At 42.3% G+C, this 20,239-nt stretch overlaps 1 protein-coding gene across 1 annotated transcript in view; it reads left to right on the forward strand.

Moving 5' to 3' along the window:
• Pkd1l1 (polycystin 1 like 1, transient receptor potential channel interacting) overlaps positions 1-20,239 on the forward strand; it is a 143,369-nt gene that overhangs the window by 122,706 nt on the left and 424 nt on the right. The window lies entirely within an intron of this gene.

A 20,239-nucleotide genomic window follows, 5' to 3' on the forward strand; every position in this document is an offset into this window, starting at 1 on the left:
CTTGCCTCTTTGCTACCTTTACCTATAGACAAAGAAAAGTCCCTATTGTGCTTGTTGTGGCCCAGGCCTCTCACCACTCAACTTGCCTTTTCTCTTTAGAAGCTGGCCAGGCCTGAGGCTGCAGGGCAATAGGAAGATGCTAGGGGGTCTCTGCCACCTAAAATTTCCTCTTGACTTGTCTTTGTGAATACAGTTAAGTCAAGATCAGTCAGCCAGAAAAGGGCAACTTCATCTCAGGGCACAGCTAACCTGTTCAAGCAGGGTGCAGCTCCACCGTAGAACACCTACCTGTCTAACACCCATAAGACCCTGGCTTTCATCCCTAATAACAGATTTTTTTTTAAGTGTAATTACTTAGTCTCCTTCTGCCAGGATGGAAGTACAGAGCTTTTTTATAGGTTGAAAATCTGGGTTAACAGTCTGTATCCAGGGGATGAAGCCCAGGCCACATAAGTATACAGAGAAGCCTCCTATGCTGAGATCAAAGCTTCTGTTTTCAGGCAGGTCATGCTATAAATTTGAATGCTGAGAGTCGCTATACATTTCTTGAAGCTGCTTCCCTTAAGTCTGCCAGTTTGTGAGGTTACCCTGGGGATGATTTCAGACACTCGGCTTCCCACGGGACAGTCAGTGAGCCTCTGCAGAGACTTTGTGATTATGACTGGTTTCCATAACCTTACCCTTCCATCAGGCATCATCTTCTCACTGGTGGATGCAAGATAATTTAACACACTGAGATGGAATCCTGGAGGGTGAAGCAGGCTGTGGTTCAAGTAAATCCACCCCAGCCTTCACATGAGGAAAACTGAGGGCCCTGAATGGCCCTGCTCCTTTTGACATAAGGCATAGAAGTCTCAGGGTCTCACAGTTGACCTGCTGTTGATGGTGATTCATTTGTAACTACAGAGTACAGACATTGGGTACATAGTGTAACCTCGTGCCATGTGATCTCCCTGGGATATCGAGAGCATGGTATCACTCCCCATGGGACAGCTGAGCACAGCAACTGGGTTAATATGGATATCTTCTTTTTTCTATGTATGGGTTTCATCTAGACTACTAAAACTGAGTGTCAAGATTCATTCCTGTGGCTGCCACCACTCTGGGCAATGGTGAGCAACACTGAACCCCTAAAAAGGAACTGTAATTTCCAGGAAGATGTAATTTCCAATCCAGAAAACAAGAATCTCAGAAGGATGAGAAAACAATCTAGACACTTTTTGTATTCATTGAGATCTGGGTATAATGTGTGTTTTCCATGAGACAGAAAGGGGCCACTGACAGTGTGGTCATGGAATGAAACTGAGAGGCCTCTAGGAAGAGTGCAATCCACTGTTATCAAGAACCAGGGGCTACTACATTCCTGGATCTGAGTGAAAGTTATCTTCCCACCTGGATTCCTGTCCTGGCTCTGCCCTTGCTGACAGAAGTTACATCACAATTCATGTACACTCTACTACTGCCAGTAAACGCTTAGTAAACTATCAGGAAGAAAGCGATAATGCCTATGGCCAGAAAGAACCCCAAAACTAAACCAAACCAGGAAAACAGTTAATGGGCAACTTTGATGGCAGGATTTGTGAAGTTTTTGGAGTTGTTCTTATAGCATTTTTTTTTTGTAAGTTTGAAACTATTTCCCACTGAAAAGCTTTCTGAAAGTCTCTTGTGTTGCACAAGCCCAAAAACTGCACAAAGATGCGGTCACCGCAGTGAACAATAGTTTTAATAGTTCTAAGAAGTTTTTCTCCTTAAGCTTCTCTATATTTTAAAGTATATCTTGGTGGTTTTTGTTTCTTGGAAGGACATCACAAGAAAAGCTCGTTAAACTTAATAGAACTGCTTAGATGTGATTTACAACTCTTGGGTGCATCAGGAGCACCAGAAACATAACACCCAGCCATAGATGCCAAGGCATCTATGCTTCTGCGATAAGCATTCTCGCCTTTCATACTGTGTCTTCTGAGACTGCTTAACGTGAGAAATGCCCCGTGGCTCCTGATTTATCCTCTTCTGGCACACAAGTGCCAAAATGTTGAAGTAGAGGTATACATACCCCCTTTTCTTTGGATGTATGCAAGCCTAGCATTTGTGATACTGGATATAAACCAGGGCTTCTGTGGCACGGTGAGCATGTAATTTATTTATGAAAGCCGCATTCCCTCTAGTGGGGGTGGGGGGGTCATGAGACTGGAATCTTTGAATTTTCCAGGATTAGAATGTGCTATCAGCCAAACTGCTTTTTAAAGCAGTTTCTGTTTCATCGGCTTCAAGCAAACTTCAACAATGATTGTGCTTAAATACAAGATAAAGGGCTGTATTTGTTCACTGGAGTCCAGTAACAAATATCACAATCAGAAATATGATGTCTCACAGTCTGGAGACCTGGGGCCCATGGCCCTGGAGGAAAGAGCTTGCCTGGCCTTTTTCCCAGCTTCTCAGCACTCTGGGGCTTGGGGCAGTCTAATTCTGATTGGCATGTTCCCCATCTGTGTTTCTCCATGGCCTGGTTTTCTCTTTCTAGAAGAACGTGGTGGTGCTGGATTAGAGCGCACTGTGATGACCACATCTCTGTTCCCACAAAGCCTCAATTCCCAGGCATTGAAGATTAGCACTTCAATGTTTTTCCTTTGGGGAAGAAATAACCCATCACAAACATTTGTGCAACTGTAGCTCTCTAAAGACCAAGCCCACACAGTTTTTTTTTTTTTCACATTAATTCCAGTGTTCCTAGGAATTTCAACAATTCAACAAAAGTAAAGCAAAATACTTAACTTGTTTTTCCCTTTCTCATTTTAGTATGTAAAACTTTTGTAAAAGTGATATTTGGTACCAGCAATGTAGCTCCGTGGGTGAAGTTTACCTGCTACCAATCCTTAGCACCTACAAGAGCAAGGAGGGAAGCAGTCTCTGCAAGTTGTCCTCTGACCTCCCTGTTTGAGGTGATACATGAGCACGCATGTGCACACATATACACACTTCCAAACACAACCACATATATACACACACGTACACTAAAACACATACACACATACAGTGTGGTCTTTACCCTAAGCACTGCAGGGTTGCCAAAGAGTATTCATAGTGCCTCCAAGGTAACAGAACGCAGCCATGTAGGCGGTGGCCTGAGAGGTCAGAATCCTTGTAAATCACATGGGAGCCCCAAGCCACACCTCAGCCATGACACCAACACAACACAGTTGGGAAAATATTAACTCCATTTCACTAGCAGTTTGGTAGCCAGTGTCCCTAGTGATAAATAGAGCCCCAGGAGTTTCTGCACTGATGTCAATGCTAACAGGCATGTCCTAATTGATTTGCTATCCAGTGACAAGTTGGTGACTATGTAGTTTTAAATAGGACCGAAGAAAGGGAAAATCTGAGCAGATTCAAAGATTTCCCTAGGCCCAGGGCTGTGCATACTCAGCCAGCCCTCCACTGGGTTTGTCTTAAGAGGAAGACAGAGACTCCAGGTTCTAGGAAGCATACATAGAGATGGCCCAGCCACAACCAGCACCAGTCACTGTGCTGATGTGGTGGTTATTTTATCTACTTTTCAAATCTTGGGAAAATGTAGAATGAAGTTGTGCAAACCTCTGTCTGGACTCTAGGAAGGAAGCCTATCCCGGCAGACAATCTCCTTAGCTCCTCTCATTACTAAAGCTTTTGCTGTTAGTAGAACTAGTTGAAGTTATGAATACACCAGCCCATGGCCTTGACCAAGTAGTGACCTCAGAAAGTCTTTCTCTGGTAGTAGGTGTGAGCTGAGGAGATTCTCTGTAGTCTATTCTGCATGCTTGCACACATTAGTGGATACTTTTCCCATCCTTCTGGTCCTGCTGCCTAACTAGAGCACAAAAAACAGGTCAGAAAGTTAGAAGTGTGTGCTGAACTTTGAAACACGCGACAACACCCTTTGCCCTGCAAGGCCCAAATTCTCTTGTTACAAAACCTCTGGGTGACACAATTCATGACTCTTACAGGTATCTGGTTCCTTGGACGCTGAGTCAGAGTGAAGAGTGAGGAAACCGGATGCCTGGCATAGGAAGGAGCTGTATGTTACATCTAACCACAGTAATGAAGACTATGTGATATCCGCAGAGGGAAAGATACAGGTCTCAGGGCGCGCGCGCACGCGCGTGTGTGTGTGTGTGTGTGTGTGTGTGTGTGTGTGTGTGTGTGTATACCACATGTATGCAGTTTCCTCAGAGGTCAGAAGACAGCATCAGGTCCGCTGGAACTGGAGTTACAGACAATTCTGAGCCGCCTGTGGGAGCTAAGAAAAGCCACTCCAGCCTGGTACCAACCAGCAAGAAGTATTAGTAGGGAGGGATTATATTAAATGGGAAATTGGTTTAAAATATTCATGATTTTTCTCAGCAGCCAAGAGAATGACAGTAAAAACAAGTCGGTTCTACCCATCAGATCCCCACCTCCAGCTCCCAGCCATCCTCTCTGCAGCTGTGTTTGCAAGGTGAACTCTCCACACAGGAAGCCTGTTGAGCCTCTGCAGCCACCGGCCATTCTGAACTGCTCCTGTTTCCACTTCATGAGATTCCAGCCTTTCTTCCTCATGGCCCTGAAACATGTGTTTCCACTTTCCACGCTACCAAACTCTCGGGTGGAGGAGGGGAGGCAAGGCTTTGCCCTTGCAGATCCTGTAAGCTGAAGTCATCTTGGAAGCTTCAGAACCTTGAGTTCTTCAAGATCACAGTAATGTGTCTGTGTCAAGCTGGCCCAGGCACAGAGACACAAGCTGCTTGAACTAAAAGCCACCTTCAGTGACACTATGATTAAATAAGCCAACAACTTGCTCCCTAAAAGCACAATGCATTTCAGCATATTTTCTTGCCATGAAATACTCTGCAGTGTTTATGCTGACCGTATCCCATAGATACACTAACATAGGAAACTCAGCCAGCCAGTTGCTGCAGAGAATTATATTACCAGCACATACTGCCATTATGATTTGACCTGATGGGCGCTCCTAGACAGAATCAGTACCCCAGCTGCCTTGCTACAAAAACGCTGGCAAAATGTCTGCTGACAACAAGGTCTAATTCTCATTCCTTCTGGATGCACATTTGTCGATGAAGCCTGAAAATAGATGGAAACATTTGTGCTGGGCCAAGACCATGGTCTATTTTGGATTCTCTTGGGTTCTCCATTGACCTAAGGCTAGGAAAGAATATGTTTTCAAAGACTCGAGATTCTCTCCACATGGCAAGAAGTCCTGATTTCATCACTTAAGAAGAACTTGTTCATTCAACATCTTTTGTTGTTGTTGCTGTTGTTGTTAAAATGAGGTCATGACTGTTCTTGGGTAAAATTTTTAAGTCTTCCCTTGCATTCTGAGTTCGTCTGATTCAAGAAGACGATAATCTTGGCAATCAGGGAAAGGTCAAGTCCTGTGAGATTGGTGGGTCAGTGGCCATCTTTTACAACATGGGGCTAATCCTGAAAGTAAAGACTATAGATCTACAAACCAACCATATGGGTGCCGGTCTCTGTTGCAGACCGACACAATTTGAGCATAGAAAAATCTTAAGTAATAACTGCTCAAAGTAGAATACCAATTACAGAGTTCTTCAAGGGCATGAAGTGAGCATTCCTATCCCAGGGGGAGGGATGATGGCACAACAACACACAGAGGGTCAAAGTAAGGATCTTGCAAAACTCAGCAGGACAAACACCAAACTGTATAGCCTCACACTCCACACCTAATATTCATGATGACGACATCTGCGCTCCAATGGGCCTATACTTGTGTTCCTCTTCCTGCAACACATGTGGGCTCTCTTTTGGACTGGATTCACATGTATCTTGACAGTGTTCCATGTTTCTGACATCTCCAACGTCCTGAGATATACATTGCATCTTGGGTTTCACCTTTACAGCTTCACACACTGACCTCTCCTGACCTCTGTACAGGGAATCTGACCTTGCTATATATCACCTAGCCTTGCTAGCTTTTTCTGAAGCCTCATTGCAACTCTCTGTGACCCTTGTAACTCCTCCATTCTACATACCTCCAAAGCCAGCATTGGGCAGACAGTAGCAGACAATACAAGTTGTGCTTCCAGCTTAAGGCATGGCTTGGTTCCCTTGGACCATTGAAGTGTGTGAGGTGAGGGAAAGCACTTCCTCGGGTGGTCTTATTTAAACTGGTGCTCTATTTTCTAAGGACTTCTCTTTAAATATTTAGTATTTAGATTAGGTTTACAGTTTTACCCCTGGAGTCCTGCAGGTATGAGATCTGTCATCAAGACTCCTTTGCAATTGTCCTGCTGCAAAGTGAACAGTTTCTCTTCTATGGGAATATTCTCTTTAATAATTACAATAGTTTTGTCTGCCCTCTCCCAATCATCCACCTTAACTATGCCCATACTTTTTTTTCCTGGACAAACTGTACATCTTTCACATCTTTCTTCTCTGCTCTTTGCTTTGAATTCTCAGATTAAACATATTGAGCAGTAACCATTCCATAGCCCAAACACCATGCTGTTTTGAATTTCCTCCATCAGTTACTTTTGAATTCATCTTCAAACATCAGAACACAAGAAGTAGAGAGCTAGATTCTCTGCCAGAGGGTAACCCAGTGGCCCCTCTTTCGCTTGTCAGTAGGGTCTTCAATGTCCCCTCCGAAGCCCCATGAACCTTCACTCCTACAATGCCAACATCATTTTATTTATCACTCTCAGCAGAATGGCTAGTTACTCTCTGCTTACAGCATCCTACATCTTTCCTAACCTGTAGCTCCAAAGTCTTGCATGTTCCTACAACAAATCAGTTCCTTTTTAATTTTTCAAATAAAAAAAAAGAACATAGTAAATACAATTTTACTATTTCCCATGGTATACAACTTTGGACACTGGACATAGTTCTTTAAGACATGAAATATGGGGTTTTAGAATCTATATAAGATCTATAACTAATTATATTTCTGATTAAATATTGGATATGATTATGTATAAATATAACCAGGGAGCTAAGGTCATTTACATTTAGGAACATCATTGAGAAGACTTCATGAATTCTTGTGTCTTGTTGGTTATCTTCTTCATGGTTGGATATTTGTTTTTCTTTCTCCCCTGTATCAGGCACTGGCTGGTTTACTGTGTTGGGTGCAATGGATTCTTTCATGATTCTCCTGTATTCATCTGACCCCTTCATGAAGTTGATTCTGTTTTGTGCTCCTATGGTGAGGTTGTCTTCCTTCCTCCACTGTGTATGCTTTCCACCATGTATACATGCTATATACTGTGTATGCTGTCTGCTGTGTATGATGTCTACCATTTATTGCTGCCTACCATTCGTTCATGCTATCCACCATGTATGCTGTCCACTGTGTATGATGTCCACAATGTATGCAGTCCACTGTGTATGTTGTCTGCCATGTATGTGGTTCCTTTAAGCACTGTCTGTAGAGCTGGCTTGGTAGTCATGAGCTGATTCACTCTGGCTTCTCTTGAACTACCTGGATTTCTCCATCAATTTTAAGAGATGGCTTTGCTGAGTATAACAATCTGATAGACAGCTATTTACATTCAGCACTTAAAAGAGTTCCTGGCTCTTAGGGTTGCTAATGAGAGATCTGATAGTATTCTGGTGTATTTGCTTTTGTTTATTAGCATTTTTCTTTACAGATTTTAATATTATTTTGCTCTCTTTGTAGTTTTGGCATCTTTAGAATGTAGTAGAGAGATTCTTCTTTGGCAGGTCCACTTGAGGTTCTTAACGCCTCTTCTACTTAGATGTCTGACTCTTTCCTTTGGTTTCAGAGACCTCTTCTATAGGCTCACTAAACAGGTTCTTTGCTTTTTGTTTTTGTCTCTACTCCCTCAATTCTGTGAATTCCTAAGTGTGTCTTAATTGCACCCCACAATTCATATATATTATAATTCAACTCTTTTCTTCATTGATGTTCGAATATCACATTCCCTTCTTGCCTCCTTCCTCACTTCCTTTAGCTGGATCTAGTCTGTTTCGGAAGCCATTTTGATCTTGTTTGTTTTTAATTTGTGGAAATGTATTTCTATTTGGGTTCTATTTCCTTACTGACTTTCTTACACATGCTTCTAACTTTCTCCTCTGCATTTCTTTTTTTTTTTTTTAGATATTTTCTTTATTTACATGTAAATTTCTCCTTTTCCAGTTTCCCCTCAAACAAACAAACAAACAAAAACAACAAGAAAAAAACCCTGTTGCCTCCCCCCTCCCCATGCTTGCCACCCCACCTTCTCCCACTTACTGGCCCTGGCATTCCCCTACACTGCGGCACAGAATCTTCACAGGGCCAAGGGCCTTTCCTCCCATTGATGATTGACTTTGCAATCCTCTACACATGTTGCCAGAACAATCAGTCCCACCATGTATAGTCCTTGGTTGGTGGTTGAGTCTCTGGGAGCTCTGAGGGTACTACTTAGTTCGTATTGTTGTTCGTCCTAAGGGGCTGCAAACCCTTCAGCTCCATTGGTCCTTTCTCTAACTCTTTCATTGGGGACCCTGTACTCAGTTCAATGGATGACTGTGAGCCTCTACATCTGTTTTAGTCAGGTACTGTCAGAGCCTCTCAGTAGATAGCTATATTAGGCTGGCTTGTCCTTCCTTCAGTCTGCTCCATAGTTAGTCTCTGCAACTCCTTCCATGGGTATTTTGTTCCCCCTTTTAAGAAAGAATGAAATGTCTACATTTTGGTCTTCCTTCTTCTTGAGTTTCTTGTGGTTTGTGGGTTGTTCTTCTCTGCATTTCTGACTGACTTTTCTGTCTTGAATTGATTTCCTTACTCCATTCATCTGCTTTTATACATCTCATCAATGACATCAATCATATTTTAATATCTTAATTGTTCACTTAACACTCTATCACTGCACAAACCTTGAGCTCAGTAGCTGAGGAATTTCAGTGTGTTGAAGGTCTTGTATTGCCTTGCTTTGTGTGCATTTGTATGTGTTTCTGTGTTGTAATTTGCTCATCTGTTAGCTTGACTGTCAGTTCTACCTGGGATCTTAGGAAGCTGCCCTATATAAAAGGCCCAGTTCCCAGAAGTGTCATTCAAGGAGGAGAAAGGAAATCATAAGCAACACCAGCATGCCAAACAAGATACCCAAATACCCTTCTACTCACATAAGAATGAGAATGAAATCTTAAGGGGGGAGGGCAGAGTGGGAATACACCAAATCCCACTAGTATACCACTATTGACCAAGAACACAAACTGGAAAAGATAATGTAAAGATGATAAATTAAAAATTATGAAGGATGAAGGTAGAGATATGAGTGAAATGAAGGGACGGGGAAATGAAAAAATTAAAGTTATATAAAAGAAAGTCTAAATAGAAAAGGAAGAATGTTGTGAAAAGGAAGAGGAAAGATCAAGAGATTTTAAAGGAAGAAGGAGAAAGAGAGAATGAGGAGAATGTAGAAAAAACATTGCCCAAGAATGAAAAGTTAAAACAAGTCAGGTAAATATAAGAAGGGAAATAAAAATTAAAAGTATTTGGAAAACAAAAAACAGAGGCCTTCCATGTAGGCTAGTGGAGCATAAGTTACTTCCCTGTGACCTGATTAAAGAGAAGAGTCAATTCTAAGAATTGGCCATTCCAAAACAAAAAAAGGTTAATATCTTTGGAACTCACAAAGGTGGCAACAGACACCAACTAGTAAAAATCAGTAGTTGAACAAACCAAACATAGCTCCCATGGTGTGGCTACTGGGTAGAGGTGGGGAAGCACCAGCCCCACCCAAAAGATAAGAATAAGCCAGAGCTTTCGTAAGCCCCAGATGCAGGCTTCAGTGAGACAGTGATTCCTCAGGCAAATGAGTCAGCAGCATGGCTCAGTCTATGACTCAGGGGGCATCCGCCAGGCTTAAGCCTGAGAGAGATCCTGGTTTGGAAAAGAGAGCTACCCTAAAGGATGGAGACAGCTGAGTTCAGCCTGTAGCCTGGGGTTGTGACACAACCCATGACACAGATGAGAGAAGGACAAGGAATGCTCAGAGGTGAAGCTGTGTTTAGATGGTGAAGAGCAGGACCCCAGTCTCAGTGGCCAAACGCCAGTCTCATTAGCTGAGGGTTTTGACAGCCCTAAGCCTGAAGTTGACTGACTTGTAGAGCCATCATCTCCCTCTTAGTGCTATAGAGCATGAGAAGGTAGCATTCCTTCACAGAGTGAGCAACACTTAGGGAATCTTCAAATGGATGGATCTGGAAAGTACAGTATTAAGCAAGATGACCCAAACTCGAAATACAAAGTACACAGATTCTCCCTCATGTGAAGATCCTAGCCTATTGTCTATGTGTGTGTACATATCAACAGATATAAGTGTGAGGAAAACCTCTAATGCCAGAGAGGAGACAGAGAGGAGACCAACAGATGAAGAAGAATGGTGGAACTTAAAAGTGGAAAAGAGAGCCGGGTGGTGGTGTCGCATGCCTTTAATCCCAGCACTTGGGAGACAGAGACAGGCGGATCTCTATGAGTTCAAGGCCAGCCTAGTCTACAGAGTGAGTTCCAGGCCAGCCAGAGTTACATAGAGAAACCCTGTCTTGAAGGGAAAAAAGAGACTAGAAGAAATCAAGTGTGGCAGAGGAAGAGGGAGAATGGAGGAGGAGAAACACTAAATTCCAAAATGTCCTAATATCATCTAACTCACATGCTAATTTCAATTACTAACTTAAAAAAGAAGCAGCAATAATTATGACTGGGATGGAAAAATAGATCAAATAAATTACACAAAAGTAATACAAACAATCATTTAGTCACAAGCTTGGTTCTTTGAAAAGCTGAACAAGATTCATGAATGCCTAGTCAAGCTGACCAAAAGAATGAGAGGGCCCAATTAGACATATAAGGAGAGGTTACTACAGGTTCCTGAAATTCAGATACTTGTTAATAGATCAAAAACATATCCTCAAAAATGGAAATCTCAAAAATGGATAAGTTCTGAGATGCTGTGGCTTACCAAAGTTAAGCCAAGAACATATAAGCAAATAGATTTACCACAAGCAGTGAAGTTGAAGTAGCAATAAAAGTCCCCTAACATTTTAAGCTGTTAAACTTTGGTGCTTAGAACCCAACTGGAATGAGGAGCAAGTGCTCATAAACACTGAGCAATCTCTCCAGCTACCATTTGTAGTTTTCTACTCTGAATTAAAATGGGATCCCAATGGAGAAGTTAGGGCAAGGACTATAGGAGCTGAAGGGGCTTGCAACCTCATAGGACCAACCAGAACCAACCAGTATCAACCAACCAGAACTCCTAAAGCTCCCAGGGACTAAAGCATAAACCAAAAAGTACACAAGGGGTACCCATGGCTCCAGCTGGATATGAAACAGAGGATTGCCTTATTGGGCATCACTGGGAAGAGAGCAACTTGGTCGTGTGAAGGTTTGATGACCCAGGATAGGGAAATGCTAGGGCACTGAGGCAAAGTGGGTAGGCAGGTGGAGGAGCACCCTCACAGAGGCATGGAAAGGGAGAAGGGGATAGGGGGCTTGTGGAGGGGAAACAAAATTAGGAAGGGGGGATAACACTTGAAATATAAATAAACTAAATAACCAATAAAAATGAAAAAAATAGAAAAAAGTCCCCTAACAAAGGAAAGACCCAAACTCAATGGATTAGTGTGCACATCTTCCAGCCTTTTAAGGAAGAGCCAACATCGGCACTCCCCAAACTGTTCCACAGAATAGAACATCACAAGCTCATTATATCCTGATGCCAGAACCAGATACTGATGCTGCTACATAAGGAGAGACCAATGTACCTGAGGATGCATTAAGATCAAACACTATGACCAAGTGGGTTCCATGCCAGAGATTCAAGGTCATTTAACATATAAGAAACAATATTGCATGTAAGTAAACTTGAAGACAGAAGTCACACAATTATCTCAAAATACAAAGTTTAATATCTTTTCATCAGAAGTTCTATAAGGCAATGAGGACCATACTTTACATAATGACAACTATGTATGGTCATTATCTATGTATTGTCATTAAACACACAACATTTTTAGTGAGTGGCAGAAAACTGAAAACATTTCTAAGGCCAGGAATACAACAAGAGTAACCTGTCTCTCTGTTCTACTCCATTATAGTGCACAGAGCTTCAGCTAGACCAGTAAGGCGAGAAAACCAAAGAGGAAACAAAGTAGCTCAAGAAGCAGAATTATCCCTTTGCAGATGAGCATGGCCTTATACTTAAAATCACTGAAGGCTCACTAGGATGTGCTCAAAGTAGAGAGGTGCAATACAAAGTCAGCACACAAACCTCGGTGGAGAAATAAGGGGAGCCAGGTGGTGGTGGCACACGCCTTTAATCCCAGCGCTCTGCAGGCAGAGGCAAGCAGATCTCTGTGAGCTTGAGGCTAGCCTGGTCTGTGGAGCAAGTTCTAGGACAGACAGAGCTACACAGAGAAACCCTGTCTTCAAAACAAAATACAGAAGAAAAAAAAAAGAGAAAAGAAACTGAATAAGAGGGAAATTAGCAATTGCAAAATAAGACAAATAAAATGCCCTCATCAAACATGAGGAAGGAGGTGAAAGACATCTACTGTGAAAGCTAGGACCCTGAAGAAGGTGGAGACACTTAGGAGCATAAAGACCATACATACGTGATCGTGGACTGGCAGAATTAATGTTGTAAAACAGCTATATGACCAAAAGTATTTCATACATTCAGGGAAATCTCTACTAAAATATGATAACACTCTTCACCGAACAAGAAAAAACAATCCCGGGGCTGGAGAGATGGCTCAGCAGGTAAGAGCACCAACTGCTCTTCTGAATGTCCTGAGTTCAAATCTCAGCAACCACATGGTGGCTCACAACCACCCTAATGAAATCTGATGCCTTCTTCTGATGTGTCTGAAGACAGCTACAGTGTACTTATTTATAGTAATAAATAAATCTTTGGACTGGACCGAGCAGGGACAGAATGAGCGGGGTCTACCAGAGTGAGCAGACCAACTGACCTGAGCCAGCAAGGTTGACTAGAGTGAGCAGAGGTCCTAAAAATCAATTCCCAACAACCAGATGAAGGCTTACAACTATCTGTACAGCTACAGTGTGTATTCATATACATGAAATAAATAAATAAATCTTTAAGAAAGAAAGAGAGAGGGAGAAAGAAAGAAAGAAGGAAAGAAAGAAAGAAGGAGAGAAAGGAGAGAAAGAGAAAGAAGGAGAGAAAGAAAGAAAAAAGACAATCCCAAAATGAATATTGAAGCCCAGAAGTCCTTGGATAGCCAAAGCAAGCCTGATCAGAAAGAGCAGACCTGTACATATCACAATAGCTAATTTCAATGTTGTACGACAGGGCAATAGTAGCAACAACAGTTGTATGGTACTAGCCTAAAACCAGCCATGTATATAAGTGCTCTACAGCCTTTGATATCAGGAAAAAAAAAACAAGTTAAAGCTGCTTTCAAATTACATCATAATGGTTCTCCTCAGGCAAACAAGGATAACAAACGCCAACAATGATACAGGCATAAGAAACCGTTATACGCTGTGGTGGGAGCATAAACTTGTGCAGCCAGTAAGGAAGTCAGTATAAAAATTCCTCAAAAATCTAAACATAGAACTACCATGTGATCCAACCATGATACTCACGAGCAGCTCAGGACTTGATTTCAAGTCAGTTTCCTGAAGAGGTGCTTGCAGGCCCATGTTCACTGCTGCACTGTGCACAATAACTAGGGAATGGAACCAGCCATCACCAGGCAAATAGATAAAATGTGGACTGTGTGTACAATGGAATATTTCAGTCATAAAAATATGAAATCATGACACTCAGTGTGACATCATAGCACTGGCAGGAAACCAGCTAGAACTGGAGATCACCATGTTAATCAGAATAAAGTCACACTTAGACAAATACCACATTTCTCTCAAATGCAGAATCTAGATTTGTGTGTGTGTGTGTGTTTGTGGTATGTGTGTGTACACATGTTGTCTTAAGGTTTCCATAGTGTGAAGAGCCACCATGACCAAGGCAACTCATGTAAAGGATGACATTTAATTGGGACATATGCAGGTTCAGAGGTTCGGTCCATTATCATCAAGGCAGGAGCATGGCAGTGTCCAGGCAGGCATGGCGCTGTAGGAGCTGAGAGTTTTATATCTTGTTCTAAAGGCAAATAGGAGAAGACTGGCTTCCAGGCAGCTAGGATGAGGGCCTTAAAGCCCACACCCACAGTGACACACCTACTCCAACAAGGCCATCCCTCCTAATAGTGCCACTCCCTGTGCCGACCATATTCAAACTATCACATGTGTTCAGGAAAATAAAAGGGGGACTATGAAGTGTAAGGGAACAGTTTGAAGGGAATAGGATATGAGGAAAGGGAGAGTAATGGAAGTTGTATGACATGGAACAGAAGATTGGACTACGGAGAAGGAAGTCAAGGAGAATGGGACAAGGGAGATGGAAGAAGATGGCAACAGAGGCAACAGGAACAAAGTACAACCATGCATATGTGTGAGCAGGATATAATGAAACCCATCAGTTAGTATGCTAACTTAACAATGAGTGAAAAATAAACAGACTTTTAAATGCTGCTTACTGCAGAGTCAGCAAAAAGCAGAACAAACATTGGCCAGACCTGCCAAACCTGCCATCCCAGCTGCCTTATTCTTTTGGAGGTTTTGGTTTGGTTTGGTTTGGTTTTTGTTTGTTTGTTTTCCAGTTTTGGTAGGCAGGTAAATGTGATGATGTCTGTTATCCTCCATTTTTATCCGGATGCAGTTTATTAAAATGTAACAATCCCACCAAGCCTAGTAGCACAGGCCAGTGACCCCACATGGCTGTGGAGCAGAGGAAAGAACATATGTGGTGGTGAGACCACCAGGTCTGGCCCTGCATCATCAGAGTTCCTGGGTACTCACTTGGCTGAGGAGCAGCCTGCTGAAGAACCAGTGAATGAGGCAGACTGCACTTGGCCCCTGGGATCTGAAATTGACTACTGAATTGTCTCCTGCATCATTTTCTCCTGGTTCCTGCAGCCTCTTGGGAAACAGTTTTTCCTCCCACAGTGGCCCATCCACACTGAGGATTCTCTCTTGTCTAGGTCAGCCTGTGACAACCCACCAGACTGCTACTGAAACTCACTCTAGAAATCATTGAAGTTGAACATTTATGTATGCTTGCTGATCAATTTTTAACAAATAAATTGCCTTTCATGTATTTACCCTATTTATCGATCAGACATAGGCCTAATATTTATTAATTAGTTAGCTAATTAACTATTTAGTTTAAGATTCTATTCTAAGGGGTCATGTTGCTATATAAATTAGATTTTTTTTAGCTCCAAGACTAGGTAAAGGCAGAGAAGTCTGAAGTTATGGTTCTGGGTTAGGACCATGTCTTGGTGACACAATGATAGTTGAATTGATGTATAGCACATCTATTCCAGATAACCTTGGAAGCAGGGGCTACCTCAAAGGACCCCAGATGGACTAGGCCCTGGGCACAGTGTGATTGTACATCTGTCCCACTATCCAGGAAGGCAGCTCAGATAGCAGCTGCCCCCAGTGTCCATCTCCAGGCAGTGGGTCAGTTCTCCTTCACAAGCACAGATGCCATCCTGGGCCTCAAGCACTTCTGCATCCATTGCTTTCCCAGAATGCCACTGCACTTGGAAGGAGTGGTACGTGAAGTGGTAGTTGTGTTCCTTGGGACTCTGCACTCTCACCCTTGAAATGGTAGAACGGCCCTATTTTGAGACTCTTCTAAAAATAAAAATATGAACTAAGACTTTTATGGAGACACTTTTGTTTTGACAGCTTATATTAATGCTCTCTCTGACAGATATTCTCTCTCTCTCTCTCTCTCTCTCTCTCTCTCTCTCTCTCTCTCTCTCTCTCATGTGTATGTATCTAGTAATTGCCTACTAGAAACAAAACATTTTCCTAAGTTCTTTGGGATCTTAAGATCTTAATTACTTTGAAGTAGGTTGTATATTGTCACCTTTTAAAACTGAGAAAAGTGAGACCTGGGCCCCAAACTGGGAAGCCATTTCTGAACCAGGGCACATTGACTCAGGTGGTTAGCACATCATGCTAACCACCATGCTCCCTGGCATCTTTGTAGGAGTAGGAACCACCTTCTGACATTTTACATGTACATATTAGTTGATTTTCAAATTGCTGTGACATAACACGAGGCAACATAACTTAGGAGACAAAGGATTTATTTGGGCTCATGGTTTTAGGTGATTTTGTCCACCCTAGAGAGATAGGCATTCGGAACAGACATGCCTTGCTGTGGCCAGTCCTCACATAGCAGCTAAACTGGAAGCCAAGAGAGCTAATCATGAAACCAGGGTTTGGCTCTACCTTCCAAGACCCATCCTCTATCATTTACCTTGGTCAGGTAAGTACCAAAAACATTCAAAGTAGTGCCACTAGCTGAGTATCAAGCGTTCAAACACACAGCCAACACCACTATATAATGTTACCTGCCATCTCATTTTACAGGTTAGATGAGCTAAGGTTAGAATAAGCTGTTACACAGTTTAGTTCAGACAAAGAGACCAAGGTGAAAATCCCGGTTCATCCATCATTGGTCCATGACCCATGCTCACGGTTCGTAGTTTGGCTTTTCCTGAGTGTTTTGTTTGCCAGTTGCCCCTGAGCAGAGCACGGCTGTGTTCCTGCTCAGTTGTTTTATGCTGCTGCCTAACGTTGAAAGCCTGAAATCTTATTTTATAGGCTTTGTTCTCCCTGTTGAGTCTGTTTCTGCAAGTTACCATATAGATCTAATAATCGCTGAGCAAGACCAGAGCAGAATCTACTTAGATGAAATTTCTGAAATAAAGTCCTATTTTGTAAAGTGAACAATAGAATGGTTTTTAGCTAATAGCTCTCTCTCTTTTTTTCTTGGCTTGACTAATTCAATATAAAATGGTTACTCAAACTCAGCTTTGAAGTCAGCGAGGCTACTGTGTTTGAACTCATTTTTAAAGTCTGTGTTCCCAGATCAGAATTTGCTAAGGAGATTATTAAATTTGGAGTACAAGCCCATATTCTTGGCTACTCTCTAGTTCTGAAAGGCCTAGGTTAGTGTGTGTGTGCTGGTGGAAACAGATGAACCGTGTAGCATTACCAGGAATCTATCTCTGACCTGACAAGAAGCACAATGGGACATTTTTGCAGACAACAAATTTTAAATATAATGAAAAACCTTTGATTTATAGGGAAACTATAATGCAAACTTATATCATAAATCTCAAGTGGTATTTATTACAAATTTTGTGTTTTGAAAGATGTTTATTTCAAATCAGGACAGTATAAAACTAAGCAATTTTAATATTGAACCCAAGAGGCCATAGGGAGATAAATAGTAAAGAACATGGGGATATAAACATTACAAAGATAGGCATGGAAGCTAATTAAGTAGAAAACAGAGAGATGACAACAGGTGGGATTTTGAAAAGAATGTCAAGGTGTAGAAGTCTATAGAAAGCTAATAGAGAAACAGAGATATCTCAGGTCAATAAGAAGCAAAAACAAACAAACAAAAAAACAAAGACCATAATAAAATAATACTACCATCTTGAGCATAACACTTATGAGAAGATGAGTTTTCATAAAAATGAAATGAAATATGAAAATTACCCATTTTATAGAAACATGCAATCAATTTTGCAGGGAAAACAGGAAATCTAAAGCAAAGACATTAAATAAATAGCATTGGAAACCCAGCGGTACTCAAATTAAGAGAGTTACAGCAGCAGTCTCTATCAGGCAGACATTCAGGAAGCAGCCGCCTTGATAATACACACGTTCTTCTGCAACTTTAAAATAGGAGAGAGATGCAAGAAGCCCGTTCTGTGAAGCCAGAACAAGCTTGACTTTTGCAAAGCAAGTGGAAGTAGCTGAGTATATTATAGGAAATGAAAATGTAAGAGCACTTACTGGGCTGAGGGATTGTCGGGAGTTGGGAGTGGGGGGATGGTAGAGCATCTGTCCAGCCGGAAGAAGCCCTGGAATTTGTCTCCAGCACTGCAAACAACGGCAAAGACCATCTCACTAATTAATGCTCATCATTTTGAAAATCTGAAGTAAAACGCTAACACAATTCAGCTGGCTCTAATGATGACATGAGAAGTTGGTTTGTCCTGGAAATGGATCCACGGTTCCGCAGAGGAAAATAGATTAATGTAATCTATCACGTAGCACAATGAGAAGAAAAGGCAATCCGTAAAAATCAACACTGGTTCATAATAAAATCATGCAAGCTGGTAATGAGGGAAATGGGATGCCGATGCTAAGCCAATGATAAACATCATAGCTAACCACACAGGCTCAAAACCATTCCCATGAAAATGGACATGTGTTTCTTGCCTCTGTCCTGCAGGTAGAAAGCCCAGGGCTGAGAGATAATGAAAGCCATGGACTAAAGGCAAAGGAGATCAGGAACTCAAATAGCGCTCAAGCAGCGGAGACCTGATGGCTCATTCTCCTCCCCAGAAGATCAACATACCAAAAATGGCTGGCATCCCCCACCAGCAACTGGGAACTGCAGAAGTTAAAATCAGTATGTGGTACCAGCAACAACTACGCTGTCCTGGTACATCTAGGATGTAGTGTGCATGCTATTTACTTTTTGAATGTATTAACTACTATTGGAAAACATAAGAAAACACCTACATAAGTGGAGATTCCATGTTTACATAACATGTTCCCATTAAGTTAGTGTGCTAAGTCAATACATTTCTCACTGAAATGCCAGGGAGTCTCTGAAACTTGGTACATTCCTGGAAATTCAAGTCAAGTAGCAAAGAGCCTACAACAGCTAAGAAAAATGTTTGTAAACCAGACAGATGGAAGAACTTGAAGCTCAATTCAGTAGACTGTTGCCAAAAATGTAACTTTTCCTCAACTGGAAAAGTTGAGGAAACTGCCATGCCTTCATTCGTGCTCTCACCTAGGCACACATGTTTCAGATTCTATTCAGGGGGTCAAGCCCTGCTCTCCACTTTGAGAGCCGAACAGTGCAGGAAACCAACAACAATGGTAATTGGTGGTGGCTTTCCTTCCAGTGAGTGGCACATGGGATAACAAATAAGATATACTGCAATTGTGGATAGCTATCAGCCAACTGTCAGGAGGAAAACTATCAAGTGAGCAGGAGAGCTGCATTTCAGAGACAGAGAGTGGAGAAGGCTGTGTTTGGGAAAGTGAGGTGCACAGAGCTACATGGCCTTCTCGGGTAACAGAAGCAACAAGAAAGAGGAACAGGGTGAGAATCAGAATGGGAGGGATGGCATATGCTTCTGAAACAGAACGAGCAGAAGTCTCAGCAGCAGGAGGAAACAGGTGGGCAAAGCACCCAGCAGCCCTGTCGTGGCCTGTCTTGTAGACATCAATTACAAATGTCACTGTAACTGTATGCCCTGAAGGACATGTGAACTGAATGTGTAAAGACATGACCCTGCTGTGATGTAACCAGGAAACTGTAGTAGAAGAAGAGATGGAGGAGAGATGGTAAGAAAGCCTAGCATCCTCCAGGATGAGGTGGACACCCCTTGGGAAAGTCTGTGTTACAACGGCATAGCCAGAACAGCCAGGATATGCTCCAGGATGTCCGGTCCAGATGTCATGACCAGAAACTCTGAGTACCTGTAAGCTAAGCAACTAGAGAAGTGCTCTGCGCGGGACCAAGGGGAAAGAAGGGACACCTACTAAAAGGTGCTGAAGCTGTCCCCGTGTCAGAATAAATCAGAATCGCTCCTCAGACTACAAGGCCTCAAGCTCCTAGAGTGTGCAAAACCTCATGAAAAAAGTAACACTCATATAATATTTTAGAGAAAAATAGGGAATAATTGTTGTTTGGGAATTATTTAAATGTAGGAACTCATTTCCTAAATGAAAAGCACAACACAACTCAAAATTTTAAAAATGAGCTGAGAGTGATAGTGCACATCTTTAATCCCAGTGCTCAGGAGGCAGAGGAAGGAGGATCCTGGTGAACTTGAGGCCAGCATGGTCTATAAAGCATGGTCTACAAAGCAGGTTACAGGACAGCTAGGGTTGTTACACACAGAAACCCTGTCTTGGAAAAGAGAGAGAGAGAGAGAGAGAGAGAGAGAGAGAGAGAGAGAGAGAGAGAGAGAGAGAGAAAGAGAGAGAGACCTGACTTGGGAGGCAGAGGCAGGAGGATTTCTGAGTTCAAGGCCAGCCTGGTTTACAAAGTGAGTTCCAGGAAAGCCAGGGCTACACAGAGAAACCCTG

Source organism: Mastomys coucha, unplaced genomic scaffold, assembly GCF_008632895.1.
Source record: "Mastomys coucha isolate ucsf_1 unplaced genomic scaffold, UCSF_Mcou_1 pScaffold22, whole genome shotgun sequence".
Taxonomy (NCBI): domain Eukaryota; kingdom Metazoa; phylum Chordata; class Mammalia; order Rodentia; family Muridae; genus Mastomys; species Mastomys coucha.